This window comes from Gambusia affinis, linkage group LG18 (assembly GCF_019740435.1).
Source record: "Gambusia affinis linkage group LG18, SWU_Gaff_1.0, whole genome shotgun sequence".
In the NCBI taxonomy this organism is placed as follows: domain Eukaryota; kingdom Metazoa; phylum Chordata; class Actinopteri; order Cyprinodontiformes; family Poeciliidae; genus Gambusia; species Gambusia affinis.
The window spans coordinates 4,117,103-4,136,337 of NC_057885.1; positions in this window are offsets into that span (position 1 = coordinate 4,117,103).

Genomic DNA, 19,235 nt, shown 5'->3' on the forward strand with positions numbered 1-19,235 from the left:
TATCTCGGAGTCGTACAACAATCTAAACTATCCGTCCAAGTAATCTAACATATATCTACAAACCTGCTTAGCAAAAACACCCAAACCTTTGTGGCCTGTTTTCTTAGTTAATGTGTTTCGTGTTTCGTGTTTCATGTACACTAACACAGCGGTCACTAACTGCACATATCTAAGCTGGTTCTGTTGTCCAGCATATTGAAACGCTTCTCACTGCTCCTCCCCGACGTTCAACATCCCACCTTAGTGACCTGGAATTATCAAACAGCTGTTATAGTCAACATTTAGGTTGTAGACTAGGACTTTACACACAAGGCGTGTAATGAGTGTATAAACTACGCGTAGTTGCAGGTTAAATTACCCCTCACAGTGTGGTAGTTAAAACTAGTTGACCACTCTAAAGGCCATTCCAGCATCCGATGTACATACAGGACTCAGACACCTGTTACACCTGTGTATCTGTTGCAGTCACATTTTCAATGCGGCTGTGAGTAAAATGTGACGTGCTATTACCCCCTTTAAACCACTTCATTCTGCGGCCGCGCCGCCGCTCTGCCGCTAATTCTCACAGAACGGGTGAGCAGCCAGGCGTGAAGGGGCGATCAGAGAGATTCTCAGACTGACCTCTGATGAAAAATGAAATATCACACAGTGAAGGGGAAAATGAGCAATGTGCAACTTAATGAGTGCTTTCATACTGTATTAATAACATGGAATACAGCAGTCCGACGTACAAAATGGAAAAACTGGGGTAAGATGAAGTGTTGAGTCGCCCCGGCTCTTATGGAATGCGATTCATGCTCCTTTTCTTTTTTTTTCTTCACCTTTTTCCCCGTCTCCTGACCCCGGCAACTCATTGGTGATTTGTAACTAATGTGCATACAATGTTATTTGTGTCCTCGCCCGGGGCGACCAGCGCTCTCTGACCAAACAGTCTAACTGCCCGGCCAACTCGGTAAATAAATGGGACAAGAAGAACAAATGAATAAGGAGATGGATGTTCCCCTTCCTGGAGACACAGAGGCCTAATTTGAGCTAATAAAGGACCGCCTCAGCTGTGACGCTTCGCGGAGATCTCACGGTCAACGGAGTGGGCCGAGGAGCCCGAGCAATCTCAAGTCACTGGCTCACAGGCCCAAAGGTCACATCAGCTGTTTTTTTTTTTCTTTACAAAAAAATAAATAAATAAAAGCTGAGAGAGGGAGTGAGTGAGGAAAAACAGAAGGATGGAGAGCTGACGTTCGAAAAAGCAATCCTGTTCAGGACTTCCTGTGCTCTGTCTCCTCATCTTAGCCTTAATCTGAAAATGAGCCACTTAACAAGCCGCTGTTTACAACACCTTTAATCGATGGACGGTCGTCACGGCGGCAAAGTGGCCGGGGAGCCGACCAGAGGGGGGGAGGGAGAGCGGAGGAACAAAATTAGTCTCCAACCCTTTCCCTCCCGCCTATCTCCAGCTCTCTGCGGACTCAGCCCCTGATCTGTTGGGGAGGGGATTATGGGTAATCGCCAGAGCCCTCCCAGTGCCAACTGTGATCTGATTAGTAGCGGAGGGCAGCCAATTACAACCATTGCGTCACTTTGTGCAAGATGGTCACTGCCTGCAGGGGGAGAAGGAGAGAGAAGAAAGATGGAAACTGTGATGGAAAAGAGAAAAAGCAGACGGAGGGGCGAAAACAGAGAGGGGGAGTTCAGCAAAAGATGGAAAAGGGTGCAGTAAGAAAAGATGATTAGCAATAACAAGAGGGCAAGTATGATGGATGGAGGTAATATGATTATATAAAGGATAATTAATTTTGCTTTCACAACTTATGGCTTTGTAACTTTCAGCATAACTGTGTCTGATTATTTTTGCAGTCATGAGGGGCAACATGTTTGTGGATCCCCTCAAAAAGTGGAAGAAAAATGCAAAATGCCAAACAAGTTGGTGGGTAAATATTTGATGGGAATCAGAAAATGCACCATTTTGAGTTTACTTGATGTGAAGGCTCTATATTTGGAGAATTAGAAAAATAAAATGAATCTGAAGCCATGAGTTTGATTCCTTATCTCACTCTTCCAAAGCTTCTCCAGCTCCTTTTCATTCCTCAATCTGTTCTGATCGAACGTCTTTATCTGCAACTCTTTGTGCACTGCAACATGAAGATGGGCTGTTCTTTTCATCATCCTTAATCCATGGCTATCTTTGTCTTTGTGGAATCTGACAATAAATGACTTTCACTTCTTTACCTCAAACAGAGTGATCTTAAAATGTTTTTATCTTTTATGCATTACCTAATTTTACATTAATTTCTCAAGCGTATACAAAGTTTTTCTATATCTCTTGTCATAAAACAAATTTATGGATTCTGTTAGCTGCTTAATTGAATAGCAAATTATCAGATTATAAACAACACAATGAGATAATCCTTTTAATGTGATGGGACGGATAAAGGAGAGTACAGTTCACATATAATGTAGATATTACATAAAATGGATTTTCTCCAGGCGAGGAAAAAATGCCTTTCAGTCCCAGGAGGGAAAAAAAAAAAAACCCCACAAGGAAACCAAACAAAGAATAAAGACGAGCACAAAGGATTATCACACTTAAAATTCACTTCTGATGTCTTTGCAAACCATCTTCTGCTGAATATTACTTTTTAATGCTGAGAGGAAAACCTTGGTTAAACATTCCTGAGCATGCCTTAGTTTTCTCTCAGGGAGTTCCTCTAATCCAAGGTGTTTTATTATCAGTACCGCTTTCAGTCAGGGCTGTTTGTAGGGATTTACCATTTCAGCTTCGTAAATAAATGCCCAGCGCAAACGCTGCCGCACCTTAACCCATGGACTACCTGAATTGAATTAAAATTTCCATACCGTCGGGTTTTTATTTATTTATGCTAAACTATTGAATGAATCTGCTGCCAACAGCAAAGATAAGTAATATTATTGATCTGAAAATAAAATTTGAATTTTTTTTTTATTAATTTTTTTTAAAGTGCCAAGAGAAGCAGAAGCTTGTTGTTGTTGTTTGCAGATGTAACTTGTGCGTCAAACTTAAGGGGCCTCCCAGAAAGGCGCAAATACAAGGTTCCCACCGGAACCTTCAGCTGTAAAAAAAAAAAAAAAAAAAAAAAACTACATAAAAACTGCTTAATTGCTTTGATATATTTAATTCTTTAAAACCCATGAAATTATTTTATATAAATTAGGGCTAATATAAATTAGCCCTGGTTTTGTATACCATCACATCACTATGATGTTATAGTGAGTGAAGTCTTGCATCACAGTGTCACTTTAATAACCATCTGACTAATCTGGACTTCCAGTAAATGCTGCAGGAAGATGTTAAGAGAGTTTCAGTATAAACCTCACTGTAAGATGTGAACTGCTTCAGGCTTTTTCACATAATGTCACTTTAAAAGATGAGAACAATTTCATCAATGTGAGCATAATATAGAATATTGCTTGTAGTTAGATTAGTAACCTAAATGAGCAAAGACAGCAAAAAAAAAAAAAAAAAAAAGTTTGATAGTTAATACTTTTGTATGATATCAGCAACTCATTACATTCAACCATTCCAGATAAAACCACAATGAATACTGCAGCGGTCCACATCTCCTACTTCCTAACTTAATTTCCTTTCCATACTCCCTTCATTAGCGGCCACGTTAAGCTCTACAGAATTGCTAATAAGTTAATTGAGGGCTTCTTAAGACTGTGTAGGTGACATTGAGGAAGATTGGCCCCAGTATGTGTGAGAATGAGCTTTGCATAATATTTAATAGCCACTCAGGCTCGGCGTAGTGTAGCCTCACATCGCCTCACACACTCACACTCCTCGGCCATGAATATGGTGTCAGCGTTAATTAAACATGTTGTTTCCCACTAGGAGAGAATCCATGTGTGGTTAATTGTATGCGTTGTGACCAGTCGGGTTCCCTGTAACAGTATCGGTAAAAAAATTGAAAGAAAAGAGACATATGAGAGGTTAGAATAGTTTTCACCTATATACATTCCTACAGACGCTGCAGTCCGACCGTGTGATTTCCATGTATAATGCTTGTGTGTGTTAGTGGGCAGACAGGTTGACAGTGCGTGCAGGACGCCAAGGAGAGAGTCGGGTGTAAGCAGGCGGCAGCAGCCGAGCGGCTTCCCCCTGGAGGCCAAAGGTTTCCCGCCTTTCCCTCCATCTCTTCGCCTCCCCCAGAGGATTCGCTGGAGATGGGAGAGACCTCCATCCACTCGCTCACTCTCCGCCCAACGCAGACCGATTTTACACCCACCAACAGGGCGCAGATGGTTGTCTGAGTGTCAGAAGGAATACACCGCAATGTGAAATATCGGAAGAGAAGTCTGGTATGGTAATTCTGTCTCTTGAGTTGCTGTTTGGCTCTGGTTATATACGCGTGAGTGTGTGTGTGAGTGGGTGTGTGTGTACATGCTTTTTGGGCAACTACAGGAAGGCTTGATTGGCTGACTGTCCGGTGTCAGAACTGCCGGCAACAGATCAACCTTGAACAACCTTTCTGTTCACTTGATAAGGTCCACTTACCTCCAAAAGCTCTTATCTCATTCACTCATTCAGTGTGGAGGGAAGAGAAGCGAGGGGAGAGAGATACTGCAGACAGGTTCAGGTCTGAAAGCTTTCTGTAGGAAAACTCCACATGCCGGTGTGTTAGGGGGAAAATATATCCATTTTCACCCAAACAGACCAGAGTTTGTGGAACAATTTTAGGGATTCATGCAAGAAACCGTTTCATCAAATATTTAAATATTAACCACGTGGCGTTGGTATGAAAGTCAGAGATATTAAAGGAGCGGTGTTATGAAAAACTGACTTTACAGAGAGACCAAGCTTCTGCTTTATCTTCAAAAGAGGGCAATTATTTGTTCCACAAAGACTGAAGCTGGTGTGGATAGCCTTCTGTACCAGCCATCAATGAAAACATTATTTACACTGAGGTTGTCTTTGTCTGACATCAAAATGTCTTTAATGATGTGAAATATTGAATCTTTGAAAGGGAAAAAAAATAAATAAAATTTCTCACAAAGCAGGTGTTACAAAGACACATGATGACGGAAGTGAGGCGACCGTTTATCTCCTACAACAAGCATCCTCACTGATGCAAACACAAGAAGAGACGAGCTGACATGCACTGAACACAAGAACATGGTGGCTGGAGTTACAGGTAGAACATGTCTGAGGTAATACACACAGGTCTACATGTGTGTATTTTGGAGCCCTACAAATACACAGATGCACCGATTTGTGTTGGGGAGTTTTCTGGTCAACGATGCTTAATAAGCCCGACCTACCGACTCAGATTTTCTTGTCTGAAAAGTCCTTAAATATATCGACGGAGTCTCTACCACGTCAACAGTGGGGTGACTGTTGTTAACTGCACACGTGTAGACAAGAGAAACGTTTGCAGAGGTACACTGTAAAATGTAAAAGTAAAGTGTACTCAAAAAGAAAAGTGACCTGAACTCATTCCAGCTTACTCTGTTGACTATACTAACTTAAACTTAGCAAAGACAACTTTCTACTGAGGCAAGTAATCAAACTCATCAGCAGCAAGTAACCCGAACTTGGAGTTATGAGTGAGCAAAACGCATCTGCATAACCAGCAGAAAACTCGGCATCATTCGGCAGCTCTCGTTGAACGCACATGCGCATTGGACACTGACGAGTGACGACGTGTTTGAAAGAAACGCCAAACTGTCAACAATACGGCGGTTGCTGCAGCTAAGTTTTGTCACGGTAAGTCCCACTGTTTTTTAGCAAACTTATATTCGTTATCTCGGCCGTATAATTCATCCGTAAGTCCAGGTTTTGAGGTTAACTTTATGTGTAATGATTTAGCGATGCCTGGGACCAACGTTAGTCAAAAATATCATGTTTATTTAGTGGCAACAAGATGGAGCGGCAGTGCAAAAAAGCTGTCCGGGGCACAAAAGGAAAAGGGATAAGGATAAAGATGTTGGCAGGTTAAAAAAGCCGCTGTACTGTTATAGAAGGCTTATGATGAGTAGACTGCCATAGGTAGAACAGCTGTAAACTGTAGGAGAAGCTGCCGTGATGAAGAAGTGTAGGGTCACCAGATTTGGGTTTCTGAAAAGGAGGACACTTCTTTTTTTGTTGGCGGGGTAGAATCTGGACACACATGCGCCAACGGGGGTGGAGATGGGGGAGACGGGGGTGGGGAGAGGCGGCGGCTGGGAGGCGTGAGAACCAGCGGTAGCACAAAGAAATCGGTAGCACATGTGTGTACATGTGCTACCGATTCTTCTGCTCTACAAAGAAACCTTGAATTGAGTAGTGGAACGGAGTGGCAATGTAATCACAATGCACTGTAAGCTATGTAATGTGTTTTGAGGCAGTTGACCAAAATCCCTGACGATTTTTAAATTCCCCCCGGACATTTTTTTAGGTCTGAAAAGTAGGACATGTCCGGGAAAAAGAGGACGTCTGGTCACCCTAAAGAAGTGTTACGTTGATATGTAATTGTGGTGTTGCTTCTATTGTTGTTAGGACTGACCCAGACGTGTCTCACACCCCCATTGGGATCCTGACCATCATTCCTGAGGACAGGCAGGCCTCCACTGACTCACTGCACCTCCAGTCTTCAAGTACTGCCATCATTTTGGAAGGAAGTCTTGTCATGAATGATCTTGGGAATCTTCCACATGCCATGTGCTTGCTCTTTGGACTTATTTATACTCTGAATTTGGAGTACCCTCAACAACTGAAGTACAGCTTTGACTTCATCCAAAGGGTGCTTCTCTCACTTGGATATAAATCCCTAAAACCAAAAATACAATCACTCAAAAATCTTCTGATGCAATGAGTGAATGTGATGTGACATTATGGATCAACGTTGATGCCTTTACCCTTATTAGAAAAGTGATTTTTATTTCTTGTTTGATTCTTTTTTTGTTGGAGAGAGCATCATTGCACTTGCAGACTACTAAATGGTTTTATGTTAATGAGGAGAAACATTACTTCACTTCACTACTTCATTATTTACTTTATCAATGTCAATAAATGTTGGGCTCTAGTATTGAGAATTTAGTTTCTGTTTCACACCAGTCAACAAAGACATTTAAGCAGGGATTCTCAAAGTTTTAAAGACTGAGGGCCATTTGAAGGATTCAATATTAGTTTGAAGGCTACCCTAGAAAAAAAGTCATGTCATTTTTTTTTCCTTAAAAAAGTCTATGGAAAACTTTGTTTCCAGGTTAATGTGTATGTAACCACACTTGAGAACCTTGTATTTAAGGTAAACTTGTTTAATTATTAAAAACATTTTTCCATTCAAACTGTTGTCTGTTGGCTCTTCGTTCCAATAACTTAACACTTTTGGTTCATCTTACTTGAACATATCAAGGCAATTGGTTTCCTGATATTTTCCAAGTAATGTGAACGTTTAAACATATAAGCATAACTTATTTTTATGAGTACTGCTTAATTGACATAACTCACAATTTGAAGTAGTCATAATTGACATTTTATAGTCAACTTTACTAATGATTTTGAGTTAACGGCACTCAAGTTTACTGCCATTGCATGAGTTGTCTGAATGAATATTTTACAGTTAACCCAATTAATGATTTTGAGTTAACGGCACTCAGGTTTACTGCCTTTATCTAAGTGGTCTAAACATAGTTATTTTTAGCAATAACACCTTAAAATGAATTAGCTACTTTACTTGAAGATTTTGAGGCAATCGGTTTCCTAACTTTTTTTAAGTAAAGTGAACTTATTACTTTTTACAGTGTAGAGAAGATTAGTGTGTCATGCAAGTATCAGCCAATCACTGATCACCCGCAATTAAAGAAACTGGACTGATTCACTTTAACTTTCTGTGTAGCCTTAGCTGGATGCTTTGGGTCATCGTCTTACTGAAACATAAAAGTTCTCTGAAACAGTGGTGTTCTTGCAGATGGATTCGGTCAAATGGCCAAAAGGTTCCATTTTGGTCTCATCAGATGAAAGAACTTTCTTCCGCTTGAAGAAGTTTTTAATGACAGTGACTTTCTCATTATCACTCCCCTCAAAAAGCTTTGATGGTTGTTGGCTGCAGAGTCTCTCCAAGCTCAGCGGCTGAAGCTTCAGCGTAGTCATGGTGACCTGGTGCCGTCTCTCAGTCACTCAGTTTGTGAAGACGGTCTTAAAGTTGTATTTTGATCGCAATTGCTGTGTAAAAACAATAAAAATAGTAAAACGTTCTCGGTTATGAATGCTTTTCATTGGCACAAAATACAGCAACTGAGATCTCCTGGGTAGGGCTGACATCATGTTGACAGACATTGCTTTTAGTTTGAGTATTTATTTGTAATAATTACTGTACACCGACAGAACATTTCTCTATCGCTCATCTTGCATATCAAAAAACACTGTTAAAGCTATCAGCAGGCATCTTTGGCACAGAAATCAGGGCAGTAATTTGAAGTGATAAGACTCAATTTGGATGAATTTGTTCAAGTTGGAAATTAAGCTCATTATGCTTGAGGTCTTGTTCAACCCCCCCACGCCCCCAAGTGCGGGAGGCATTTAGAATCGGAATTGCTTTTGAAACACAAATCGGCAGCTCTCTGCGTTTCCAAATGAAAAATGTGAAAATCTTGCAAATCAAATCAGGACGTTACCGGCGAAATCACTTGGGTGCGTTCCAGATTTTCTGCGGCTATTTTTATTTTATTTTATTTTTTTTTAGTTCAAAGCAAAAAAAAAAAGACACGCGTGGCGCCCATAAAGGTACATAAGCTCTACCGAAGAGGAGAGCGAGTGGTGCAGGATTACCAATTCCTCGCACAGCTGGAGTACCTGCACTGAATGACACCTGCTGCAACTACAGTCCTTTTGTTAAGTGAAACTCTTGCTCTCGCCTGCGAGGCCAATCTCTGCTGCTCTGTCATGCCGGACAAGTAGTTAGTGAGCAAGAGATTGAAAGTAAGAAAGAAGTGATGGGGTGAAAGGGCTGGAGGAAGAGCGGGGGGGGCCGGGGGGGCCTGGAAAAAATATAAAAAGTGAAACACTGAGGGGCGAAGACAAAATGTCGGGAAAATGAGAGGATGACAGACGTGGGGGGACAGAGGAGGGGAGAGTGACGAGTGGGGCTAATAGGAAGCAAAAGGAGATATGGAGGGATGGATTTGACTGAATAAGCCAGAAACCCAGACTGACAGCATCTGGGCGAAGTGAGAGGCCGGCCCTGGGAGGTAAGAGACGGGGTGGAGGACACCCTCGGCTCTGCTGCTTGCTATTCCAGGTGTCATCTTTTCCATGTCGCTGCTGATTAGTCCCCGAACATATCTCCTGGGGAGAAAATTAAATATTGATCTATTTCTCTCGTCGTTCCAACCTCCCCTGCCCCATCTTCTCCTTTTTTTTTATTAAATTTTTTTTTTTTTTTTTGCACAGAGAAAAGTCCCTGACCGATAAAATTTCAAATGTGATTGCTCAGGGGTAAGATCTTCACCGGCAACAAAAAAAAAAAAAGAAGGGAACATTCAGAATCCTGGACCTGCGGCATTGGCAGAACGTTACAGTCATGACCATCTTTTACATACGTGGTAACGCAAAGGCATTCCATTACATCGGGAATGTCTTTTTATGATGATGGCGTGTCATCTGTGCAGGTCTTTGTCGATGTTTTGCTAATGTAGAAAAAATAAAGCACAATTTCACAATTACTGCTTCCATTAAACACAAAATGAAATTAAAATCACTGGTGAATAAGCTTGTTGGCAACAACAGATGTAAACATTTACATGACATATTCATAATTCAGCCATGATGCTAAAGCTCATCTTTGATCAGCCAATCAGAGGAGAGGTCGGTGTCTTATTCAGCCTTTGGAGCGACATGCTCCTTATACGTGGGAGCGGCTGAGTATGCAGCGTTTGGGGAAATTGGAGTTACAATTTTACAGAAGAGTTATGGATTCAACACATTGAAGTGACTCATAGCTTTTTAAGAACTGTGTGATGCTGTGAGAGCTGTGGTGGAGCCAGCTGTTCATTGTCTGGAAAAAAACAAAACAAACAAGAACAAAACAGAAAACAAACCTTGATCCTCCTATTGCTTCCTGTCATCTTCTTTTTCGTTTCCTCCAGTAGAAACATCCAGCTGTTGGTCGTGGGCTTCGTGTGATGTGAAAAACGTGTTTCCATTGCAGTTTTTTTTTAAACCATATTTATTTCAATACAACCAAAAAAGAACTCCTGATCAATTCCATAATTTGCACAATCTTATGGTTACTGGACCTTATAAAACTTTGTCTGTGTCTGGTGACCTTCATTCACTTGGACTAACTGTCCAACATGCTTCTGCTCAGACACGTACCTCGTCTACTGCCTCTTCTACAACAGGAAGCTCCTCCCAAAATAAAATTATGCACATACTTATTGCTGCTCCCCATCTGCACTGAGCTGTGCTGTCTTGCAAAAGTGTTCGTACCTTTTGTATTTACATTTTGTCAAACTTCACTGCATGCTGCTGGGATTTGATGTGATAAACTCCTGAGTTATTACTTTGTAGGAAGCATTGAAGATTTTAATATCTCTGGATTCTCGGTTCGAACGGGGAAAATAAACCAAGCAGTCCAAATTTCTGGCCTTTTGGCCTCAATGAATTAATGCTTAAAATAAAAGGGTGTGAAAATTCAGTTTTCAGTTTCACACTACACAAGAAGAAGAAGAAGAAGAATGCTCTCCAGCTGAATGAGAGCGAAGAGGAACGTTTTGACCCACATGCATCATGAGGACACCATCTGCACTGTGACACATGGCGGTGGAAGGATCATGTTGTGGGAACTCAGTTAATGGGTTAAAATTAAGCTAAGCACTTGCAAGAAATTGTTAAGTTTGCATATTTTGAAAAAAGCAAACACATTTTTCAGATTTCTATTTGACATTTTTAAAAGCAAAACTTGTTTCCCTTCCGCTGTTTTCTATCACCTCAATCCTAATCTGAAATTGCTTAGAAGGGGTGTGAATACTTTAGAGATAATTGATTGGGCCACTGCTACTGCAACATGTTATTGTAATTTTAGTGCAGGTACAGCAGGTTTAACTCGCTAATCCATCTGTAGGAACAAACATCCCTTATGACTAATGAGGCTCAAAAAAGTGACAGGCTTAAAAGGAGCCATAGGAACCCCATGATAGCAAGTGGATCGAAAGTCATATGTATGTTGATTTCACCAATTGCAAATTATTTATATCTAGTTGGAACATTGTGTTGCTATTGATTACTTCGGAGAGGACAGAGAGCTTCCCAGAAGAGCTTGTCACCAGAAGGCGTATCGCACACAAAAGGTGAAATAATAAGTCTGAAAATCCTTCCAGCCACGCTCTCAGGTGGGACCAGAAATCCGCCTGTTGCACCAGAGTACTCTAGGTGGCATAAAGGGAACATCCATGCATTTAAATTCTCCCCTTTTGTCCCCTTTTGTCCCAGCATCCTGATCTTTTCTTCCCGACTCTAGCTTTCGCCGTGACGGCCTCAGCCGTGAGGCGCCCAGAGTAGTTGTGACATGCCGAGATAGCAGCCGTTCCCTGCTGTCTGACGGGATTAGGTCTGCTCCTCCAGGATGACTCCAGGATAGCTCCGGGGCCCGCATATGTGGCCCCTATAGGAGCTGCTCCACATAAACACACAGATTCAGGCCACTGTAAATTAGCAAACCATCGACGTCATAAGTGATCCATCAATAGGGGGGTAATTTGAAAATACACAAATAATTTTTAATTACAGAAAAAAACGTACAAATAAAATCTGCAGTAACTGGCTGCATTAAAATGCATAAACTAAAGTTAACACTTCTTTGAAGCAGCTTTGGGGTTACTGGTAGTTTGTCATTCAGTCTTCTTTGGTCCACAGCTGATATCAGTTCTAGTGAATCTGACTGACTGCAGAATCTGTAAATTATTTTGTCGAAAAAAACGACGTAAGCGACAAATTAAGCAACATTTTCGATTCAAATATAATTTTTGCTGCTAAATTGTTGAATAAATAGATTATTCAGGTGGAATAACCTATTTAAGTTAGATTGGAGGAGAGGGCTTCTATTTGACTTAAAATCAAAATGACTATGGACAACACAGGATCCTTTTCATGAGTTATAGAAAAACAGCTTCTTCAGTCAGAGGTCTCTTCAAATTTGCTGTGAAACAGACTGCTACAGGAGATCTTTCCTGCCAAAGGCCATCACTATCTACAATAAATCTTACAAGAATTTTCACTAATAAGAGTTACAGCATCGTTTAATTTAATCTTTTAGATCAGTAAAGTATTTTTGAATTGAATGGAATCATATCCATTCAAGTATTCCAGGACCCTTTGAAATTTAAACATAACTTATGTGGAAAAAAAATCCTTTAAAAATGTGAACTGTGGATGGCAAAAGGGTTAGCGTAGGTTTTAATAGCTCCGCTAATAGGCTAACTCCTTTTAGCACAACAACAGCTTCCCATCAGGTTGCTTTTTGAAGAAAACTGGAACCCTGTGGGACAAGAGAAGTGGTTTAGTGGTATACCAATGTTCCTCATTGAGCCTCGTTTAAAAAAAATGTTGCACGTTAAATCTGATGTAATTAATCGAAATGAATGGGTTAAAGTCTCGGCCCTTGCAAAAAGATTTGACTGAAACTGCTTGGGAAAGCCACTGAGAGGCTAAATATGGTAACATTGTCTTTTATTCTCTAGACTGAAGCGCAGGGCTGAAAGACAGAAATATTTTCTTCCAAAGAAAACATCTAAAGAGGGCTAAAGACATTTTCCTGAAGGTTCTCAGACATACGTTTCGGACTCTGATTCCACGGGGTGTGTTAGCCTCAAAAACAAATAGCAGGCATCAGTACATCCCAGACTCTCTAATTTACTTTAAATACGGAAGCAAACACTTCCACAACCTAAGATTAAACGAGCAGAGAGCTGGCTTAGAAAGAGGAGGAAGTGCTGAATGTTTTCACCCCCTGTTGGTGTCTTAGAGCTATTAGGGGTTATTGTGCTTGACGTGGCAACTGTAAGGCTGGTGTGCGAAAACCAATTCACACTTTCCCCCTATCAGCCACTATTTTCCACAGTAGTGAGCAGTAGTTATGAAAAAATACCAGACCTTTGGTTTTATGGACCATTTAGAACATGGAGGGATAAAAAAGACGTAGTGCTGTTCTGTTAACTGTTATGTTTACTGAAGAAAATCCCAACAATCTTCACAAGGCCTGGGTAGAGAAGAATTAATTTTTTTTTCTGTGTTTGTGCATGTGTGTGTGTGTTGGGGGAAGGGGGGTTTGAAGCCTTTATCCACGATTTCAATTTGAACTTTCATGCACCATAAATAGCCATCAGGCGAACATTGTAAAACTTGCGAGATTGAGAAAAATAAAGCTCTTGAAATAAAAGAATGACCCCAAAACAGATGGGATGTTCCGCTCCGCTGACAACGCCTGAGGGCCGAGGCCAGACTCCATCACTATAACTATCCCACTGTAGACTCCACAAAGAGAAACGGCAACTAAATCTTGACTGGCCGAGATCCAGCATCGAATTTCTGGAACTCAGGGAGAGGCTGTCCTCTTCACAGTCAGCCTTTATTTGAAAAATTTCAACAGGCCAAATAGGAAACGCGCTTGCATTTCTGGAGGCGGCCGACAGCCAGGATTGAACGTCGTTTTAATGAGCTTTCCCAATGAGGTGCCACCTGCTTTATCCACATAATTGGATGATTGGCTACCCTTAAACGACTGCAGCTTGGCAAGCAATTTTACCTTCTTTCTTTCCTTCTTTATTTCTTTTTTCTTTTAAAGGGCAGTGCTATGTAAATGCGACTTTTTGGACTTTACCTTGTGTTATAATATTATTCCCTCAAGCTGGAGTGTTGCCTTGATTCTTTCATGCATGTTTGAGAAATCCTTTAATCCCCCTTGGCAAACATTCAGCTGCCTTTGAGGATGAAGCCCCTGCACCTGCACTTTCTGAGCTTCTACTTCACAGAGCGGCCCCGCCACCTCCACTCCACCACTCAGCTCCTTCAGACTAGCCAGCAGCAATTAGCAAACATCTGCTGAGCTCATTATAGGAGCTACTGCTCAGTGAAACGCTGGTAAAAACGTTGTCAAAGGGTTACTAGAGGAGCCATGCTGTGATGACCTCCTGAAGGCAGAATTTCAGAAAGAGTAGAAGCTTCTTGAAGAAACATAGGCCCAATTTCAGAAGGTTAAATCATGAAGTAAATTTAGATTACGTCACACTTGATATGGGAAGCAACTAAAGGTAACATAGTTACTTGATTGTGCTAGGAAATGGCACAAGAGCCTGCACAAAGCATTAATATGTACTTGTAAGTTTGTACTGTTTGAAAAATAAAATTGAAAAAAAAAAAACAACAACCCAAAAAGAACAAAAACACATAAATGTAGCAGGTACACAGTAAATTCTGCAGAGTTAAATCAACACCATGCCGAGACTATTTGGTCCTTCTCAGAATTGGTGTTAATTTAACTCTTTTCAGAGTTATTTCAACAAGAAATTGAGTAGTTTTAACACTTGAAAAAGTTCTATCTAACTACTCAAACTATTGTTGAAATAATGCCAGTTTTGAAAGGAACAAAATAGACTCGGCATAGTGTTGATTTGCTAGAAGGTAAGTTATACAGTGGAATAGGAGTGATGACACAGCAAAGTCTCAAAAATAGAAAACTTTATGTTTAATCCATATTTCCTGTGTGAGTTTTGAGTTTGGTTTTTGGCTAAGTGGTAACTTGGAACACCAACAGAAGTAACAGCTCACATCACACTTCTGACCCGCAGGTTTGTGATGCAGTGTGGGAATTTGTGGCACACAGTTGTTGACAGGAGAACGACAAAGAGTCAAATTTAGAGGTGGAGAATAATAAGTGCCCCCATTCATTTCTATGGCGCGCCACAATAATGACCATGTCTGAAAACATACAGTTATTGAGATGATTGGACTTTCCGTACAAATGAAATATATTTTTGTGCACATGAAACATGAATCTATCTGAATGAAGAAGGAGGAGTCCCTATAAATCTTTTTCAAACACAGTCTAGATTTCTCCCTCCGACGTGAGCTGGGTAATCTGCTATTCTGTTGGAGCGGTCTTCATCGCAAAATGTCACCGGCTGCATTTTGTCTCAATTAGAGCCCAGATGTCAGAGCTCTGACGGCTTCAGCAACAGCTTTATTTTCACTGTCAGTATGAACGAATCTGCAGAGCAGACTGCAGACTCCTTGCTCAGACAATTCACATAATTTAATCAATTTCACAGTGATCAGATGAACAACTCAGCCTGTGATGGACTTGATAATTTCATCATTTCATGCTGCTGTTTTACATCCAGCACATATAGCCAGCTGACGCTCTGTCCTTGAGAGCTCAGAGAGGTTAATTGAGAATCCTATTCTTCTATGATAATTATTGACAGGAAGCAAAGAGAGATTTAGTATTACTACCACAGAAGCAAATAAGCATAAGCCTCGTAAATCTTGTATTTATACCCCAATTACACTTTTGTGTTCTGTGAAAATAAATATGACTTTAGGAAAATATCCTTCTGCATCCTTACTACATGCATGACACTACAGCAGCTGCAATTTGACCATCAGCTAAGCAAAGTCATCTCGACTTAAAGAAGCCCCATATGAATGCTTTGGCCATGTTGCAGCAATGACTGTTAAAAATGTTATTTAATCTCATACTAGCATTCAACCTCCAACCTTTTCAGTCCAAAAGAGCCACTTCTACGGAAGAGGACTATGGCCACTACAATTTTGATCACAGAAAATTATTGAAGATTAATTCTGAAACTAAAGTCAGAATTCAGAGAGGGAAAAAAATCCAAATTCAAAAATTATTAAAGTGAAAATCCTAAGAATAGGCCAAATTATTTTCACCTGGTGGCTCTAATGTTCCCCCATATATTGACCCGCTGAATAAAAGACAACTTATAATTTAGATAAATATTGACTTAAAGAACCTTTGTTTTATTTCTATTTTTAACTTTTAAATGAAAGAAAAACACACACAAAAAAAAAAATGTTAGCAAACAAAGGATTGGATACGTTTTCTTTTATGGGATGTTGATATTTGTGGAAAATATTTTTTGAATTTATCAATGACAAGAAAACCGGAAATAAAATAAATATTACTGGTAGTGTCAGAAACATTTTGTTTTGTAAATTTAGCGCAATTTACTCCATGAAAAATCTGCAAAAGTACAACAACCTGCATTTGTTGCAACATTTAAAAAAAATATTTTGTTACCAATCTTTTTTTTTTTTTTTTTTCCGCAACAATTATTAAGAACCATTGTTGAAGGCCCAAAGAGCCATTTGTGGTTCCAGAGCCACAGGGTGAGGACCCCTCCTCTATCTGCGCTGCTGAGGCGTTGCTCCCCTCTGCATGCTGACTGCATGGAGTGGCTCAAACAGATGGCTGCTCGACCTACATTCTGATCATTTTAATAAATAATTATTTCACCACTTAAAATCACTTATAGATTATTAAACTTTCTTCTGCAGATAATCAGTTAATCTGAGGTTTAAAAAGTAAAGAAAAATGTTAATTTTCCCACAGAGAAAATTAACATTTTGATGAAGTAAAACAATGAATTCTACACCCTTCTTCTCATTATGCATACACTGTTCAAGTTGGGAACACGTCAAAAGCAACACAAACTGACAGTTTGTATTCCTGTGAATGGCCTTGATTTCTTCATCATTAGTCTGGAGAAGAAACAGCAGCTTCACTCAATGAAAATGATTATTATGACATAAAAAAAATAGAGTTCCAATCAGAGTTACATGCTATTTTAAAAGCTGGTTGATGGTTTATTACACTGTTCACCAAGTGGTCAACCAATGCAGTTTAATGACAGAACAACATGGTGATCTCATATCTAAGTGATGTATTTATAAGCAGCAGTGAAGCATGGCTGTAACAAATAATCTCTCTCAAAAGCCCAAACCTTCCGCCTTAACACCCGCAAAGACAGAAGAGGTCAGAGTTTCAGTTTCATTCTTGTTAAGTTTATAAAATGAACCGCCTTATTTGTCGAATACTTGAGGTAAACATAACAACACAACCACAAGTTGTTGCTATTACAATAGCTACTTACAGACCACCTGAGGTTTATAGGTTTCAATGAAATACCATAGGAATGCACTAGTAACAGGTTCAGTGCAACTAAGTTGAATGTCATAAGTCACTGTTAAGCTAACTCTTAAAACTTTTGTGGAGAAAGTGTGTGTTTATGGTAAAAGAGTGGGAAAAAGAAATCCAGTTTTCCCTCATAGACTCCAAAAGCTTTGAGACAAAAATATCCAAAACATAAACTGACTCACTCGGAAACAAACCCCATCCGTCTGTTTTGATGATTCCGTGACTCACCTCTTGCTTGTTGAATTTTTTGTTTCCCCTTTAGAGCTATAAAATGCCCTTCTGTGTTTCGCCGTTATCACGAGGCCTTTAGTTAAATAGCTAGGAGTTCCACTTTCTAATTTCACTCTCTGGTTTTCTGTCCAAACACCAATGCTAATTATTGATAACATCAAATCCACCTGTTGTCATGTTTTTAGAAGCATAGAGCATCTCTGATCAGTGCTGGTTCTCTCTCCATCATCAAACACTTTCAGATCTGTGAGAATACCCTGCAGCTGTGAAGAATAAAAAAGGCCCTTTTGTTCCAAATCAAATTAGGACTGATGAGCTCTTTTTTTTTCTCTTGCTGGTCTAAAGTACTCAATCTTTTTCTGACAAAACACATGGAAATGGACTTGTTTTATGAAAGCAAAATATTCTCTTAGAATAAGTAATATTCTAATACTTATTTAATTTAAGTTATCCGATTAACTTAAAGTAATTCTCTTTTTTTTTTTTATCTTGGGGTAAACACAAAGACCAGTGGGTAAAGGAAACAAAACAGCTGATTACACAAATTGTGGGTTAATAAAACTCCTTTATAACTTCCTTCTGGATGTTTTTATTTCATGAAAAAAGTGGGAAACATAATTTTGGGAGGAATAGATTAAAGAAGCTATAATACTAATGCAATGTTTCCGTTACAAATGTGTGCAAAACTTTGGTTGTTTTCCACTAATGTCGCAAAAACACAATTGCGGTCTTGACTTTACAAGAAACCCATTAAAAATCGCACAGGAATAGGTTTGTCGTGCCATGATCCTCCACCCACTGCCTGTAATCTTCTTCTTCGTGGTTTGTGCCAGTGGCAAAATATTGATATCGGGCCAATATCGACTGTTGATATGTGACCTCTGATGTGAAAAATGTGTTTCCTTTGCAGTTTTGCAAAATAAACCAATTTCGATGCAGCCAAAACACCATCTGATCCTGAACATCCAAAAGATTTTATTGAAAAACATGTTTTTTTCGAAATTGTTGTATTTTCATTAAGCGTATTTATTTTTCGAAATGTGAAAATGCACTATAATACGTTCAATGGAAACGCAGCTACTGACAAACCCCCTTTGTTCATATTTTTAGGAGGTACACCAGGCTGGGATGTTTCAAGATAGAATAAAAAATGTAAAAAAAAAACAAACTCTTGCTCTGTGCTTCGTTTTATCCAAAGCATAGAACATTCATTGGCTATTGAGAAACGATTGCGTCCTGGAGGCGTGGACTCTGTTGACGTCCGAAGCGATTGGATCTGATTTTATCCAATCACTAACGTATGTAACAGTCCAATCATGAAGGAAGCTATGCTATAAAGGTTTCTTATTTTTAAAAGTCAATCATCTTTCTGTAGTTTGAAGGAAACCACAGAAAGTGGGCTGATTACAAATGCATACCGCACTTTTCAGATTTTTTTCTTGTATAACTCTCCTTCCTCTTAACAATTATCCTCTACTTTACAGATGTGTCACATACAATCCCAATAAAACCCGCTGATGTTTTTGGCTGTAATGCAGAAAAGCAGTTCAAATGTTTTTTTGAGGGGTGCAAATACTTTTCAGGGTACTTTAGAAGTAGAACTTTGACGTCTAATGAACAACATAACAGACTAAAGTCAGCTTGTTTGCATGATTCCCCAGATCCCAATTTAAGATGTCTTTAATATGAAACTCAAACCATTTTTTTATTGATTGCTTTATTTCTGTCTTCACAGTTTTTTTACATCTCTCCGATGAAATTTCACCTTTAATAACAGTTGCTCCACTCTCCGGCAGATCCAGTGCCCTTTTACTGGCAACTATGTCTGACATTTAA